This window comes from Diuraphis noxia, unplaced genomic scaffold (genome assembly GCF_037042655.1).
Source record: "Diuraphis noxia isolate RWA-SAM2 unplaced genomic scaffold, SU_Dnox_SAM2 contig0001, whole genome shotgun sequence".
In the NCBI taxonomy this organism is placed as follows: Eukaryota; Metazoa; Arthropoda; class Insecta; order Hemiptera; family Aphididae; genus Diuraphis; species Diuraphis noxia.
Window position 1 is genome coordinate 62,824,473 of NW_028301711.1, and position 18,033 is coordinate 62,842,505.

Below are 18,033 nucleotides of genomic sequence, written 5' to 3' on the forward strand. Positions count from 1 at the left end.
TCTAAATCTCATAAAAAATTCATCATCATCCCACATTTCTAAATCGTCCATTCGATTTCGAAATACTTTTTTTTTTCGTGGTTTCGGCAAATCTTCAATATTGTATTCATCTTCATCAGATATAATATCAAAATTGCAAAACATTTTTTTAGTTAAAAATTATTATAAGCTTATATAAGACTCGAATTTAAACTAAATCAATTGTATAGTAAAAGTATTAGGTACAGTTTTTATAACATCTTTTCACAATATGATAATAATCCGATATAACCATAGATTATCCTCCAGATAAAATACTTATTCAGTAGTAAAACTGTTTGACAAGTTACCAATAACTTTACCAACAGCTTCAGGGATAACTAGACATTGTAAAACGGTATAAGTCAAATTATCCGATGGATAAGTTTAACTATGAGTTATCTAAAGGTGGTAGAACCGGCCCTTACTGTACTTGTTTATTTTCGTTTGTATTTGTCACAAGCAATTTATATTTCGAATCAAGTATATTGTGATTAATATTTGATGTCGACGGAGATAATATATTGCAACCCATTTCTACATCATCGGTATTTATTCTAAATAACGAAAAAAAAATTGCATCAGTAGCCCAAAACGTGTAAATGTACAAAAAAAATAAAATATATTACGAAAAATTCAATACTACTTTGTTCTATATGTATATACTCGTTATTTTGATCTTCAATTGGAATAGTCAAACTTTCGGTGTTATCCTACGAAATAATTAAAGCAAAAATCAAAAATGAAATTGGTAATGAAACAAACATTTAAGTAAGTTCACTTACTGTTTTTTGTAGGCGATGAGTTTGCCAATTTAAAAGTGATGAAATATTTCCTCTATTTTTTTCACTTTGGATAGTTTTTGTTTTTTATTTCCCATTTTACCAAATTATTTTAAATAAAACAAATCACGTTTTATAAAAACAAAATATAATTAAATAAAAAAGTGCGTAAAAATCTTACTATTTTACACTAGCGAAAAAATACATATACTGATATACCAAGTCCAAGTGTAGTAACGAACTGACGACGTGAGGCGAAGTTCAAATGAACAATATTTCATATTTTCATGTTATATTATTATATTATATTTCATTCATACCAAATTATCAATATACGCAACATATTAAATATCTTATTATAAATTGTACCGTTGTAATACCTAGAACAGTATATAATTACGATTTATAATCTATCTATCGCAGACCGCGGCATGCGATATTGGTGAAGCAACGGTAGTGGCGGAGGAACTCTTCCGCACGTGGCACGTGCGGTACAAGTCACTGCCGAACTGTCACGCGCATGAACGATCCAGAACGTGTGTTTTTTTTTTTTTTACTAAAACTATGTATTTTTATTCCATCATATTGATCGATGTAGTAATGCGATAATACTTTTTATAACTGATTTGAATTCGTTATAATGTCTACTTGAGATCGGTCAGTTCACATTTTATGATTTCTGATTTATATTCCGAATAATCAACGTTTGAAAATGCCGAAATTTCTAAATATTCAAACCAAATTTTTAGCTGTTAGGGGGCTGAAATTGGGGAAAATAAACTGACCGATCTCAAATAGACATAATAACAAATTCAAATCAGTTTAAAACATTATTATCGCATTACTACATCGATCAGTATGATGGAATAAAAATTGGATGTTTTGGCTAAAATAACTGTCCGCCACCGATCCCCTTAATAATATCAATAAAATGTGTACTATTACCTTTTGGTAACATACAATTTTAGATACCTATTATTTTAAATTTACCTAGTTATGTAGTTATGTTAAATAAAAAAATTATTGTAAAAATGTAATTTTAATTGTTAGTTATATTTTAACTTAGTTCAATTGATAGTCAATTTTGAAATAACATACACAATATATTGTGTAGTATATTGAAATTAATAAAGTATTAGTTTAAATCTAAATTATTAATAGTTTTGTTTATATATTTTCCTTATAGAAGTTCTGACGAATGTTGTAGGTTATTTACCAAACAAAAAAAAATGGTACTAAAGGAATGAAAAGTAGTAGGTGTTTTCAGTGTCGGTTAGTTAGAAAAAAGGTTATTATTTTTATTATTATTTTGTCAATTGATTTCTTATGTTATAAGTTATAACTTGTAAGTCTTAATTTTATATACCTAGTTGTTTCAACTGTGTATAAAGAGCAGAAAAAAATAAATCATTAATATTTTTTTGATAATTATTACCTATTGTACAAATGTACATTACTGCTAAATAATAATTATTAAACATCAGTTTACCGTTAATTATTATTTTATTTTGGAAATAAATGACAAAAACTTACATAATATTACTGTACGTCTGTATCATGAAGAATAAAGATCTTTTTTCTTCATAGTCTGTAGTCTGTATGCAATTCAGAGTTGAGATGTTTTAAACATTTTGTTTTAAACACTTGTTTAAAGCATGTTTAAAATATCTAAATTAATCAAACATGGTTTTATTTAAAACCTTTAAAACAAATGATTTAAACATCATAAAAAAACAATTGTTTAAAACAGAAAAATATAATTGATAATTAATGATAATTTATATAATTTAAATTGGAAATAAATAAACAATTTAAACAAAATAAAGATAAATAAAATTGACAATTATGTCTTATATATTGTATTATTATTTATTAATTTAACTTGAAATAACATTTCATAACAAATCTTCTAATTAATATAAAATGACATAGGTAAGAATAAATAACATAATAATTAATAATTAGTTATCCTCCAACAACAATAAAAATAAAAATTATAGCTGTACTAATTCTAATGGTATCCAATGTAAGTAGACATCAGAATGTCGCATTGTGTTAGGTTATATTATTGGTAACTGACATATTTTAAGTGGACAAATACCAATAAATGAATAAAGTATACAATTTTCTAATTGTTACTTATACAGGGTGTTTCATGATGAACTGACAATTGCAATAACATTAATAACATTTGATCTATTTAACATTTTTTACTTTTTTTTTAAATATAAATTGTCATCTGCGCTACATTTAAAATATTTTTCGATTTTTTTTTTTAAATATTTTGTATGTAAAATTAAAAATTAAAAAATTTGCAATTTTATAGTTAAAAAAATCACGATATCTATTTTGTAAATCCGATTTTTAGAAAAAATATAGTGTTCAAAAATTTTACTAAGGTTGAATCAATACTTTTTAAACAATTTTTAAAGTTTGTTTAAATTCAAATTTATTTCTTATTTATCAGTATTACAACGATTATCGATTTTGAATTATTTTTTTCTAAGAAATTTGGTATCACGAAGAATAAAAAAATATGATACTAAACAGTAATACAATATTAGTTACAATTGGTACAAATGTACAATGTACAATCAACACGTACGTATGCGAACACTATGCATTCGTCATATTATTTAAGTATTTCTAGTATAACCATTGAACGACTCGCGACCCGTGGTTATTCCGCTCAACTTTTATTATACGAGCAAAAAATCGGCCAGCTTTTATCAGCGAGTGCAAGCTCCTTATCTTTATTCTTCAGGATATATATATATATATATATATATATTTATATCAGTAGCGTATCTAGGAATTTTTCACGGGGGGGGGGGGGATATAACAATTTTAAGACATATTTAGTATAATATACACATTTATTCATATTAATATATAGCGTATAGGTACATGTTGTAATGTGTAAAAAAATTTGTTTTTTAGTTATAAAACAAAGTCCAATTTTCTTGAGGACAATGCAAATACATTGAGTACCTCATCAGGTGTACCTAACAGTTATATTTTTGTGCACTGAGAGCATACAAAGTCCATTAAGTCGATTCTAAAGACAAATTTTAGCACATTATAACCAACAGTAAGTGTAAAATTTATTTTAAAATTTACCTGAGCCGTAGTGTTTCTTAAATAAGTTTTAACTCGTTTGAGTGTAGAAAACGTTCTCTCAGGGGTCGCTGTCGAAACGGGTAATGTACATAAAATTTTTAATAATTTATTAATGTTTGGAAATATTTTTGAATCACACAGAAAAAATGCTTCAAGACTTGTTTTCGGAACAATATTGAGCATGGAGAGTTTAACTTTCCACGACATTAATTCTGCTGTTGAATTATTGGAATCTATTAAAGGCGTATAAAACTCTAATAAATTGTTGAATGATTCTAATTCTTCTTTATAGGATTGATTAGAAAATAAACATTCAAATCCTGCAAAATAATGAAGCATTAGTTTACATAAAACAAATGCTTTGAAAAAAAAAACAATTTACTAAACGTCATAACTTACCTTTGAAAATTTTTTTATGATCCACAAATCTTAACTCTAATTGAGAAATAAAATTATCTATATATGGTATAAATATTGAAATTCTGAAAAAATCAACTAATTCCATGTTTTCATCATTTTCAGTCTTGTAATTAGCTCGGTGTTTCTGCTTATTTGTAATTCTTTTTGTTTTTATTTCTACATCAATAATGTTTGCCATTTCCTGAGGAAAAAATAAGAGTTTATTTTATTCAGAAATATATGGTTTAATTTTAAATGAAGTATTTACTTTCACTGAGTTATATATAATTTGAAATTCTTGTTCTATATTTTATCTAATATTTTTTAAAGAAGTTATTGTATCTTCTGCAAGTTGCACAGCATCCTTGAGGTCAATTCTTTTTAACTGTAATTGTCTACATAGTGGAAGTCCAAATGAAAATAATTTCTATAAAAAATAAAAAATCCAAAAAAAAAAGTAATTTTAGAAAAGTACAAAAACAAAAAATTTTATATAAGTGTTTTAAATACGTATTTTTTTGATCCTATACTTTTTTAGTTGATTTAGGTAATTAATATCACAAATTAAATTATTAGTTTTATTGAAATAAAATTTTAAGGGCTTCCCCCTAATCGTTGTAATACTGATAAATAAGAAATAAATTTGAATTTAAACAAACTTTAAAAATTGTTTAAAAAGTATTGATTCAACCTAAGTAAAATTTTTGAACACTATATTTTTTCTAAAAATCGGATTTACAAAATAGCTATCTTGACTTTTTTAACTATAAAATTGCAAATTTTTTAATTTTTAATTTTACATACAAAATGTTTAAAAAAAAAATCGAAAAATATTTTAAATGTAGCGCAGACGACAATTTATATTTAAAAAAAATGTTAAATAGATCAAATGTTATTAATGTTATTGCAATTGTCAGTTCATCGTGAAACACCCTGTATAAGTTAAGGGGGAAGATCAGGTCCAACAATTTTAATCAAAAAGTGGTCCCGGTCGCAGTCTAATTACGGTGTAAGTTATGGATCAATTTTTTTGAAAATAGTGTTATAATTTAAAGAAATATCTCTTTTACGCTTCTTGTACATTTGATTTTAACAAAAATGTTTTTTTAAATACGTAATTATTTTTTCTAGTTATAAAAATCCAAAAGTGTATAATAATATCTTCAAACCTCACTTCACAAATCTAGTGTACAAGAAGCATAGTACATGATGTGAAAATTTCAAAAAAGTTTATTTGAAAATAATCGGATGAAATTAAGTTCATCAAAATGGTTTTTACCTTTTTTAATTCTCTGGCCGTAAGCTAGCGCTGTTAGTGGAATATTTTGTAACCAGTCGCTATCGGCGGCCGGCCGGCTATAATTAACTCAGTTGCAGAGCATATTTAAAGTAATTTTCACTGGGTGGCACTTCAATAAAATTGTCTACCAGAGGAATATAGAAAGAAAATCAACTCTCCTATCTCAACAATTTTGATATAGGTTTATTAACTGTACTCTACTGAAAAATACATCTACAAGTTGTATATAGGTTTATTTATTGAGAATTTGAGATATTATTATTATATCAAAATAACCGATTTTTCAATAATAAAACTTTGATAAAATAAGTAGAACAGAGTATATACATTTCTATTAGTATCTGGGGGCCTATTCTCAAAGGCATCGAAAGCAGTGTTCGAATAAAACTGTTCCATTGTGAATATTCAATCAATAATATTTATTCGACACATTATATTCGATCAATCGTATTCTGAAACAACTATCGAATATTGAATGTCGAATATTATTTTATTCGATATACTTTTCGATTATCGAATAAAACCATTGTTTTGTCCATGAAATTTTCAGTTGTTATCACAAATTGATTGCTGATAAAAAATTTAATTTAAAATTTGTTTGACACTGTGACGTGCTTACTAGTTACTTAGTGTTTACTATTACTATTTAGATTTTTATTTGTCTACTGCAAGTATATTAAGTATAACCATAATATAACTATGAGTACTGAGAAAAAAGTTATAGGCTAGTCCGTCACTCTGGTGCAGAAGGAATGTCTTGTGGATTTTATGGAGATGCATCGAGAGTTAACAAAAGGGAAGTTTAGCACAAATTTCACCCACAAGAATGCCCAACATCTTTGGCAAAAAATAACGTTAGATTTAAATTCAATGATAGGTGCAACAAAAACTCTAGAAAAATGGAGAAAAGTAACTTTCATTTCAATTGTGACAAATTTTTAGATATACTAATTACTAATACTAAATACTTTTTTTAACATCCATTAGACTTGGACTGATATGAAATGTAATGCCAAGACTAAAAGTGTTGGACTTAAAAAAAGTATTTCTAAAACTGGTGGAGGTAGTTATGAGCAAGAAAACACACTAGCACCGATAGAGGAAAAGATTACTGAAATAATAGGAGAAGTACCCATTTTTGGACAACCACATACAATTGAACCGACTGTTGAGTTTTGAGTCGGTTCCGTCCTTGAACATTAAATATAAAGGATTAACTAATATTGAACCACAACCTTTAAGAAAAGATGAAGGAACACCATGGGGACCTGTAGCGGAGTTAGTATCTAATGAATTCAAATACTCATAAATTTCACTTTTGTTAATATACCATGAACTAAGATTTAGTATATTATTTGAAAAGTCTCCAGAAGGTTGATTATGTACAAATGATTTTGACAAGTCAGAGTCAACACTAGAAAAAAAATCAGCAAAAAGCTGAGCATTTTCCTGAATATTTGAAGACGATGAATTTTTGAATTTTACTGATTCGGGAATATTACAAACATTTTTCTTTAAAGTATTAATATATTTCCAAAAAGGTTTAATATTTGTTTGAATACTATTTTCAATATGACGTAAATTATCAGAATAATTTTTAGAAGTTAAGATTTTGCATTCTTTACGAAGGCGAGAAAATTTTAAATAGTTTCCAGGCGAAGGGCACAATTTAAATTTTTTGTGAGTTAATTTTTTTCAACAATAAGATTTATAAGGTTAGCATCAGCCCATACTGGAGAATAGTTTTTGAAAATTTTGGTTTTGGGGACAACTAAATTGAAAGTGTGATGAATAATTTCGTAAAATTTTGTTACAATTTCATCCATAGAAAAAATTGTATTATTTAAATTAGATTCAAAATCAATATTTGAGAGGAAATTAGAAATGTCATTAAAGTCACATTTGTTAGAGTTGTATATAATAGGATATTCAGAAGTAGGATTGAAATTTGAATTTACAAACTTTAGAAAAATGTCTAAGGGTGGATGATGGTAATCAATTTTAGGGATAAGGGACTCTGATGAGTGATTTAAAGAAATAATTTCAACGTTGTCATTAATCATAATACAATCAAGAGTTCTGCTATTCTGGTTTTTTATGTGATTTTTTTATTTTAAATTTAAAAAGTGTACATAACTATTAAATATTATACTCGCCGAACTATGACCTTGGTAGGTCGGGTCAATAGACCAGTCGAAATTGCTCAAATTAAAATCACCTAGGATAATGAAATAGAAATCAGGAAAATTAGTGTAGAGTGTCTCAACTACCTCACAGTGACTAGAATATGTCTCATTATTAGCATCAGGTGGTATGTAAATACAACCTAAAATTATATTTATATTATTTATCCTAACTTTTAAAAAAATTTGCTCTATGCCTACAATTATTGGAACACGTAACTGTTCACACTTAATTCTATTATGAATGGCAACTAAGACTCCTCCACCACGTTTTTTCCCTAAAGACAAATCACGATCATTCCTATAAACAGTATAATTACAAAAACCAAGTTCCGCATCAAATATATCATTATTTAACTAAGTTTCACTTAAACAAAAAACATCACAATTAACATCAAGTAAAGATGTGCGTAAGAAAGGTAATTTCGTTAAAAGGCCTCGGACATTTTGGTAAAAAATATTTAAGATAAAAAATCTTCTGAATTGTTATTAGAATGATTAAACTTTGAAATTATAGTTGGTATACCTTTAAGATATTTAATAATCAATTCAGGTTCGCCTTTTGATCTACGAAATTCGAGTTCTTCACGTAACGATTTCATGTAATTCCTTTGTTGAATAGTACGATCGGAGCTGATACCAATTGTGGAAGGCGGCTGTAGAGTTGATAATTTTTTCTTTGACTTTAAAATATCAAAAAGCTCAGCAGGAGAACCAAATACGGCTTTAATTGGGCGAGAATAGTTTTGTCCGAATTCACCAAGACGTATTAATTTAATAGGCTTGACCACATTATCGCTGCTCATAATAGAGTTGATAACGTCATTAACCTGATTAAAGTCGTGCGTAATTTTATCAGAGATAACACTTGATGTAGATTCCGGAACATTATACAACATTAAATTAGAAGCCCTTATATTTCGTTCGTTGATTTCATTTATTATGAACTCCTCAGTACGAGATGGATTTTTGCCTGACGAGTTTTTAAGTTCACTAACCTCGGCTAATAGACGGTTTATCAACAGCTTCAGTTCTGGGATTTCATGTAGACCATTACTGCAAGCGTCACAGAAATTATATACTCTATATATCATTGATTTCCAACCATTTTTATTCTGAGCCCCCTTGTAGGTTAACCTAACTTAACCTTAATTTTTTTCCCAATTTATCTTTTAAAATAATTTAATAAATACAAATTTTACTCTGTGGTGACTGCTTGCGCCTCCCTAGCATTGTGCTCAAGCCTCCCAAGGTTGGGAAATACTGCTATGTATATATATATATATATATATACCGCCCATAGGAATTAAGTAAACAGAAGTAATATATATACTAAACTTACATTTATTTTTTACTAGTCATACATTTTTAGATGACGGATCTGAGTGTAAAATAGGTGATGCCATAAATGCAATTTCATCCATAGGAAAAAGCATCATTTTTTTTTCTTAAAGTGCAATAACTTTTAATGAGTCTGATAACTGTTCAACCCTATATATGTCTAATTTTGATGATTTAATAGGCTTTTCATACATATTTTGTGCAACCAAAAATGGTTTGCCAATAATTATATTATCTTTACTACATTGTAAGTGGGCAATATTTAATACTTTAATGATTGTATTGTCATTAGTTAGTATATATCAATCAGCATCATTGTTGATTTTAACTGAAAAATTGTCTAAGGTTAAAACTTTATATTGAGGATCTGTAGTGTTAGATGTCAATGGACCCAAAAAATTTTGATTTTAAAAAAAATCTTTAGTCTTAATAATAGAATTTGATTTATTTATACATATTTCATATTATATTGCAACAAACATCTGTGGAGGATTTTCAAGCTTATCATGTACAAGTTTTAGAGGATTTATTAAATGATAGTGATACTAAATTATTTGGGGAATACTTTAAACGACATTATTCAAATCGACCCGAGAGTTGGGCTTATAGTTACCGTTTACGCTTTGGTATTAACACAAATATGTATTTAGAGTCCTTCCATTAAACACTTAAGCACATTTATTTAGAAGGCAAGAAAGTTAAGCGTCTGGACAAAACTATTAATGCCGTTATGAAATTTACCAGAGACAGTATTTTTCAACGCTTGATAAAACTATCTAAAAATGTCCCTTGTGAAAAAGTGCAAAAAATCCGTCAGAGTCATACAGTTAGCATGGCCTTCAAATTAGACCAAATTCAAATTTTAAAAAATGAAGAAGGATATTTAATACAATCACAATCGAACCCTTCCTTACAACACCATATTGTTAAAGTCGGCGAAACATGCAATCATCCATCATGCTTGAAGTGTAACATACTCTATTCAGTTTAAGTTGACCCACTCTCGCGCATGCATACTGAGCCGCCGAAACGGTCAGACCCCTCTGGTCGGTGAATGGTGATCCGTGATTGGTCGCCGATCGTCGTTAACTATCGGAGACCGGAGTCGACCGGTGTCATAGTCAATAGGTGGTAAGGCGACATCGGACACTAGCGCTGCAAGACATGCGCAATAGGGTGGAATGAAACAATTAAAAAAAAAATAAAAAATTTTTTTTTAGTTTTTAATAGACATTTTTTTATGTATTTCAAGAGTATTAAAAAGTACAAAAAATTTGGAGGTCATGGGATAACTTTTTGAGGTGCCGCCACGTATTTATTTATTGTAACCATAAATACATAATGTAAATTTGTTTTATTTTAATTTTACATTATTGTTAACCAAAATAATAATTAAAATTATAAAGTTACTTATTATTAGAATTTTACTTATCATATAATTTTATAATTAAAACAATTTATATTCTTTTTTTGTATTAAATGATGGCATTATAGCCCTCGACTCAATTCTAGCTCGTATAAATCCATCTCTTGCTGATTCACCACAAACCGCAGTAGATGCATCGGTTACTAACTTAATGGCTCTCTCAACAGCTTGAGTATGACATGGAAATATATTAATATACTCAGCAACTTGTCCGGACATAACAATCTGAAAGAAACAAAAAATTAAGTATTTAAATTTAATAAACAGTTACGTAAAATATATATATATTACTCGATTCAAAACTTCCTTTTCAATCATTGATAATATTGGTGGCTCAGTTATTTCACATTTGTTCCAGTCTACTAATTCAGTATAATCAGAAGCATCGAAATTGAGTAAAGGTACTTTAAAGATACGAACTCCTGTTGCTTTGCTAAGTCTTGATTTAAAATTTTTTTGTATGGCAAGTTCTCTTATACACATTCGATCATCAACTAGCATACCTAAAAGAATATTTTCAGGTGCTCCAAAATATGCATTTCTTTGAATAACTGGATCAATAATTTTTTGGTAATTTTTTGGTAAGTACTCGTATCTTGAAAATTTAATGGTTTGCCAGACATGTTTCGAACCTAATGAACAAAATGATTTCATTTTTATGTGAAATCACATAGGTGCATAAACTTTTAAAATAAATTCAGTTAAAGTTATTAGGTTTTCTTCCGGTGTTTCAGTGCTTATGTATAACCGCAAAATTCTATTTGCAGTAGTCAGCCACCTTGAATGTGCTTGTTTACCTGGATTTGTACGTGCTAAATCTATGGAACATTCACCATTTATTAAGCTTACACAAATGTTGAATAAATATTTCTGGTCAGTACTTAAATCAATTGCGGTTTCTAAAAACGGCATATTACCTTTAATAGGTTTAAATTTTTTAACTCGTAATTTATGACAATTCTCTAATTGTTTTCCCAGTGCTCCAGAAAATCCACGCGGTCTTGAAGTTTTTCCATCTAGATGTTGGAATAAATGACGCAAAGGTAGTTCGTTAGCGTGTAACTGACAAATTACCCATTGTAGTGGTTTATTTAGCTGTTCCTCTATTAGCCTAATAACACCCCCTTTACTACCATTATTTACGACGGTCCCATCACAACCAATCACCAACAATTTTGAAGTACATATGTCGTTCGTTTTTAAATAACTTATAATACTGTTTTTAATACTTATAGAAGTTCCATTTAGACCATTTACAGGAGTACAATGTCCCATAAACCGAGACCCTGGCTCTCTTATAAGTGTAATGTGTTCTTCTGTTATTTTATTACGATAATATTTGTCATCTGTTTTTTGATTTATAAAAGTCTGGTCTTTACGTCCGTCAAAATATAGACTTTTCGGTTGCATATCAGTTTGTATTTTTAGATCTTGGCGTTTCTTATGTCTCTCTCTCCTTATTTTCATTCTGCCAATCACATGTTGTGTATCATCAGTTTTAATTATTCCAACATCTTGTAGTATTGCACTAGCAATAGTAGCAGCAGTTCGATCAGATATTCCCGTTCTATCATACGCTAATGCTAGAGCTGGTAACTCGAGTCTCATTTGTGACTGTTTATTAGCACTATACGTTGAAGACAATGAGGACATTGAATTTGGTGAATAATTGGAATCTTCGTCTGTATTGTCGCCAGTGTCAGTATAATATGTTTCATCCGTTTCTATTGTTTCCAAAGTATTATTTACACACACCTCTTTTTTATTTTGTTTGTCAATTCGATTTGCTTCTATTTCTTTTCTGTGCATGTTTTTATTAAGTTTTTTTGTTGTTAAAACATCAATCGATGACATAGCCATTTTTCTCATTGATCTTTGGTCTTTAAGAAACATTTGTTCGATAATGGGAACTTTACGAGATTTTTCACAAGAGCAAAGATAGAATGCAATACATTTGCAAGCAGCTTAATCAAATAGTGTATCTTTTGCATTATTCTGAAATTTTTCTAGATTTGATTTAAAAGTTAATGTATTTTTCCTGTTTTTAATAGATTTAATTATTTTTTTGTACTTATCGTGATAATTTATTAACAATTGTACTGCACGAATGTGCGATACTATTGGAATAGAGGCTTTCTGCCATATTTTTTCTACATCTGTCACTACTATTTCAGAAATTATTTTAACAGTTGGATCTTTACCATTATTATTTTGTTTTAATTGGTTTCTTACTTGTAAATAGAACTTCATTACATCTTCATAGGTAGGTAAAACTAAATTACTAAGATCACGAGTGTCACCAAAAATTGGACATTTTGACTTAATTCTGGTACAAACAGCCATTTCAGAAATTAATTGAAAATTAAACGAATAAACGCGTTAATAACTTTATATTAGTACTGTAAAACGTCGTTTACGTCCACACTCGATGATAAATAGTGCGATACTAATCGTAAGTCAAATGATATTAATGCTGATTGCCTTATTTAATCTATTAAACTATTAACTATGGTCAAAATAAATTTGGTGATATTGTAAAGTAATAAAAATGATGATACTTGGTTTTTCGTTTCCTATTTCTATATATAGATTTTAAAATGCTCGGCGGCACCTCAAAACAACACTCTATGTTGACAATTTTTTTTTTACATATTATACATACTATAAGAGGGCAAAGGATCCAGTGGTTAGGACACGCGATGCGAAGAAGTGAAGAGGATATAAGTAGAACAATCCTAAACTGGAAACCAATGGGAAAAAGACCGCGAGGAAGACCCAGGAAAAGGTGGTTGGATGTTGTGGAAGAAGACCTTGAAAGATTGGGAGTACAAGAGTGGAGGGAAATAGTACAGGACCGTGAAAAATGGAGAGATATTGTGATGGCGGCCAAAACTCTTAGAGAGTACTAAGTGCCAGAGGAAGAAGAAGAAGAAGAAGAAGAAGAAGAAGATATATACATACTACAACACAAGTTTTCCTTACTATTATAAAATTAAATTACAAAATAAATATTTTCGTTTCACCCTAATGCGCAATCATGACCGGTTTTCGTTTGACGAGTGGGTCAACTTAAACTGAATAGAGTATAAGTGTAATATTTGTGTACATGCTTTTCATTGTTCTTGTATGGACAATTTAATAAAACTGAATATTTGCAAACATATTCATGCTTGTGCGAGATTAATTTTCAATTCTTTCGATGATAAAGAAAACAATGTGGTAACAAATCTTGCCGAACAAGAAAATGCAATTAAAATGGCCCAAACATTTGTTCAATTTAAAGCCATACCTGAAAATAATGAGGACATAACAAGTCAAGCAAAGCTTATCTTGGGTTTAAGTACTACTTGTTCATATAGTGATTCGCAAAAAGAATTAATAAAAAAGCAGCTTGCCAAAGTTATCTCTCTTATGAACGAAGGAAAAATAAAGTGACCTTCAACCTGTTGAAAACATTAACATTCAGAAGAAAATTGAGCCACAAGTTAGGTTTTACTCTACCAAAAAAAAAACAACAACCAAAAATAATATTCAAAAACCTTCAATAAATGAAGTTAATACCATTATGGAAGGGCTTGAGAGTCAAAATAGAGAGAGCATTAATATTCACAATACATTTGACCACACATACAATGACTAAATTTCTTTAATTTATATTTTTGACTATTCCTTTATTTGTTTATATAAATATTGAATTTTTTATGTTATAAGCCATCCGAATAACTGTTTTTTTTTTTTTTTTTTTTTTTATAGTGTTTTAGTCATATTTTTCTTATTATTGTTAAGCATGTATTATAACTTATAAGTAACAATATACAAATATAATAAAATTATGAACAAAATAAAATACTTAAGTGTTTGTCCAAAGGCTTATAAAATTTTACTTAAAAAGAACTTCCCCTCTCCAGGTTACTAGAAATAAGGTATAGTAGTTCAAACATAATAATTTCATTTCAGTGGCCCTTAGTTTTACACTAATACTATCATTTGAATCTCGTTTCGTTGCATAATCTATGTTAAAATCACGTTCTATATTATATAAATCTTGACGTTCCAAGAGGCTTGAACGATTAAAAGTATCTGGAGATATTTCAGCCTCACGAATAGCATCTAACACACGATTAAAAGTAACTCTCTCCTTTAGTTTTCCTAAGTACATTTATATTATTTTATAATAAAATATTAAATAAATATTACACTATTTTTGGGTATTTATGTTATCTTCAAAAACAGAGTTTAAAAAATAACATAGCCATAAAATACCATAAACATACCTATAAAATTAAATATAAAACACCAAAGACTGATTAAAAATATGCAGGTAGAATCAATTAAAATAATAATTGAATTAAATGGTATCAAATGGTCCCAAATATTATATTTAACTCATTGTTGATTAATATTTAAAATTTACAGGCAATAATTGTTCTTGTATCATCATCCAACCGAATTCGACCAATTTCAGGTTCATGCCCACAGTGAGTTTTCCAAAATGATGTGGATACTTTTCCATCAAATTTGGAAATAGTAACTTTTAGCAACGATGGACAGGCTCGTTCAATTTTATTACTACCCATAGATTTGATTTCTTTAACATTGTTACCGATGGCAATAATAAAATTGCCTTGTATTTCCATCACTTAATTCTGATGCAGCTCTATCAAGTATATACATTGTTGATGTCCGTTGTTCCATTTTTCGTTTCCAAGAATCAAATTCTGTAATTAAAAACCAAAGGGGCAAATTATTCTCGTTTGATTTTTTTTGATTTTCTTCGTATCAATTTTATCATGGTATTTTTTGATATGTACAGTTAATAGAACTCAGGGGTGGAAAAACTTTTTTGGCATATTTCACATTACAGATCTTTCACGGTTGTACATCTGTGTCGTAAAATTTCCGACAATGTACGTACAGCATTTTACGCTGAAAAAATGTGATGAAAACTCTGCTGTTTTAAATGTCTCTTGTAATTTAAGACCGTACTTCTCTCTCTCTCTCTCTCTCTCTTGCTACTACTGGACCAATCTTGATGAAATTTTTTACAGCGTGTGTAATTTGGTCCAACTTAAAAGATAGGATAGTTTTTATCTCAATTAAGGTCCTCAATATTTTTGCATTGAAATAATTGTGAAAAAGAAAGTTATAGAATTTTCTAGAAAGATCCACAATGTTAATAGGGAGTGATGTCGTTTAAAATGTTCCCTAGGTAAGGTAATAATTTATTATTATAATACAAAAAGTACTTGTTTTGTAATTTTATTTCAGGTTGGTCCTATTATACAAAAGCAAAATACAACCATGATAGCACCTATTCCTGCAGTAATAAAGTTGCAAGTAGTTCTTCGGTACTTAGCATCTGGTGATTCAATATCATCTCTTCAATATTTATTTAGAGTTCCAAAGAATACCATAAGCTGTTTCTTGGAAGAAGTTTTAGATGCTATATTTTCTCAGTTAAAAGAATTCATACAAGTAATTAGCACAGAACTATAATCACTTCCTAACCAATTGGTTAAACAAATTAAAATATATGGGTGGTAAACCATTAATCAATTTATTGTACACCAAACTTACATGTAATATCATTAATATCAAACATAGTAACTTTTAGTAAACATTTGAATATAAAAATAAGTATTAAGTTTCCTCACTTTGGTAAATTAATACATGAAATTAACAATTAAATAGTAAATAAATATCAAGCATGGTAACTTTAGTAAACATTTGAATATAAAAATAAGTATTAAGTTTCCTCACTTTGGTAAATTAATACATGAAATTAACAATTAAATAGTAAATAAATATCAAACATAGTAACTTTTAGTTATCAATTAAATAGTAAATAAATATCAAACATAGTAACTTTTAGTTATCAATTAAATAGTAAATAAATATCAAACATAGTAACTTTTAGTAAACATTTGAATATAAAAATAACTATTAAGTTTCCTCACTTTGGTAAATTAATACATGAAATTAAAAATTAAATAGTAAATAAATATCAAGTATGGTAACTTTAGTTAACATTTGAATATAAAAACAAGTATTAAGTTTCTTCACTTTGGTAAATTAATACATGAAAATTATTAAAAATCATCATTCCAACTTGAAAAATATGTAGTTAGTACTTCTTCTGTGTTGTGAGATTCTTGCATGTCATCATCACAATAATCAATTTTGTTTTGATCATGTAAATTATGATCATAATTTTCATCAAAACTTGTATCTCTATGTAGATCACGAGGTTTTGAAACAAAATTGTCACACCTTGACCTTAATGTTGATAAATTTATTGTGGGAATTGGTGTACCACATTGGCGATGATTGGTGATAATTCAAGTTGTCTAGTCTAGCTTGAGACAGTAAGTTTTGGATTGTCTGTTGCATTTCAAGTGATTTCCTCAATGGTAGGTTATTAAGTTGTACACCAACTTGTTGGCCAAACAGGGTGAACTCATTGTGACATGATGTCTTATATCTTTCAATGTATCCAAGGCTTCCCTCAATGTTTCATTTTGTTTTAATTTCTTTGATTTATTTTGGTTGACTAATTGACTAGTTTTTGGAGTTGACATCATTGTTTGTTGAGAATTTGAAGGAGAAATCTCAGAACTCATGGGCCTTCCACTTATAATCGGCCTTTTTTTTTGATTTGATATCATTGTCTGATGGCTGCTAGTTGGATAAATCTCAGAGGTCATGGGGCTTTCACTTCTAATCAGTTCTTCTTCTGACATTTCTTCATTGTTCAGGTTCTGAAAAAAACAATAGTTTCATGCGAGAGGTATAAGCCAATGAAAAAACAGATTTTTTTTTAGTATTTTAATAAACCTATATATTGTATAACTGTTTCATTGGTTTTATTTTTTATTTTAATAGGTACCAAAAAAAAAAAAGCTGATTGGGAAATAATAATTAATGGATTCAACACCAAATGGAATTTTCCACAATGTGTAGGGGCAATTGACGGAAAGCACATAGTTATAAAGGCTCCTAAACATTCTGGTTCATTATATTTCAATTATAAGAATCAATTCAGCATAGTTCTTCTTGCCTTGGTTGACGACAATTATAATTTTACATGTATAGATATAGGTAGCTATGGTAGTGCTTCGGATGGAGGAATTTTTGGAAAATCAGCTTTAAACACTGCAATAATACAGAATCAGTTAGATTTGCCAGAAAATTGTGTAATTCTAGGGGATGACGCTTTCCCACTAAAAGAGTACCTCATGAAACCATTTCCCAGACGGCCTAACCAGAGTATCAAGGAACGTATATACAACTATAGACACTGTAGAGCACAAAGAATAAGTGAAAATGCTTTTGGTATTTTGACGAATCGTTTTCGAATATTTTCAAGAACAATTGATCTTGAGCCAAATAAAGTAGTAAAAATTGTAAAAGCATGCTGTACTTTGCATAATTGGATAAGGAAAAAAACAAATCCAATTATGGTAT

General features: G+C 28.6%; 1 pseudogene; it reads right to left on the reverse strand.

Moving 5' to 3' along the window:
• Positions 1-442: 442 nt before the first annotated feature.
• Positions 443-898, reverse strand: LOC149061209 (uncharacterized; annotated as a pseudogene).
• Positions 899-18,033: the final 17,135 nt, after the last annotated feature.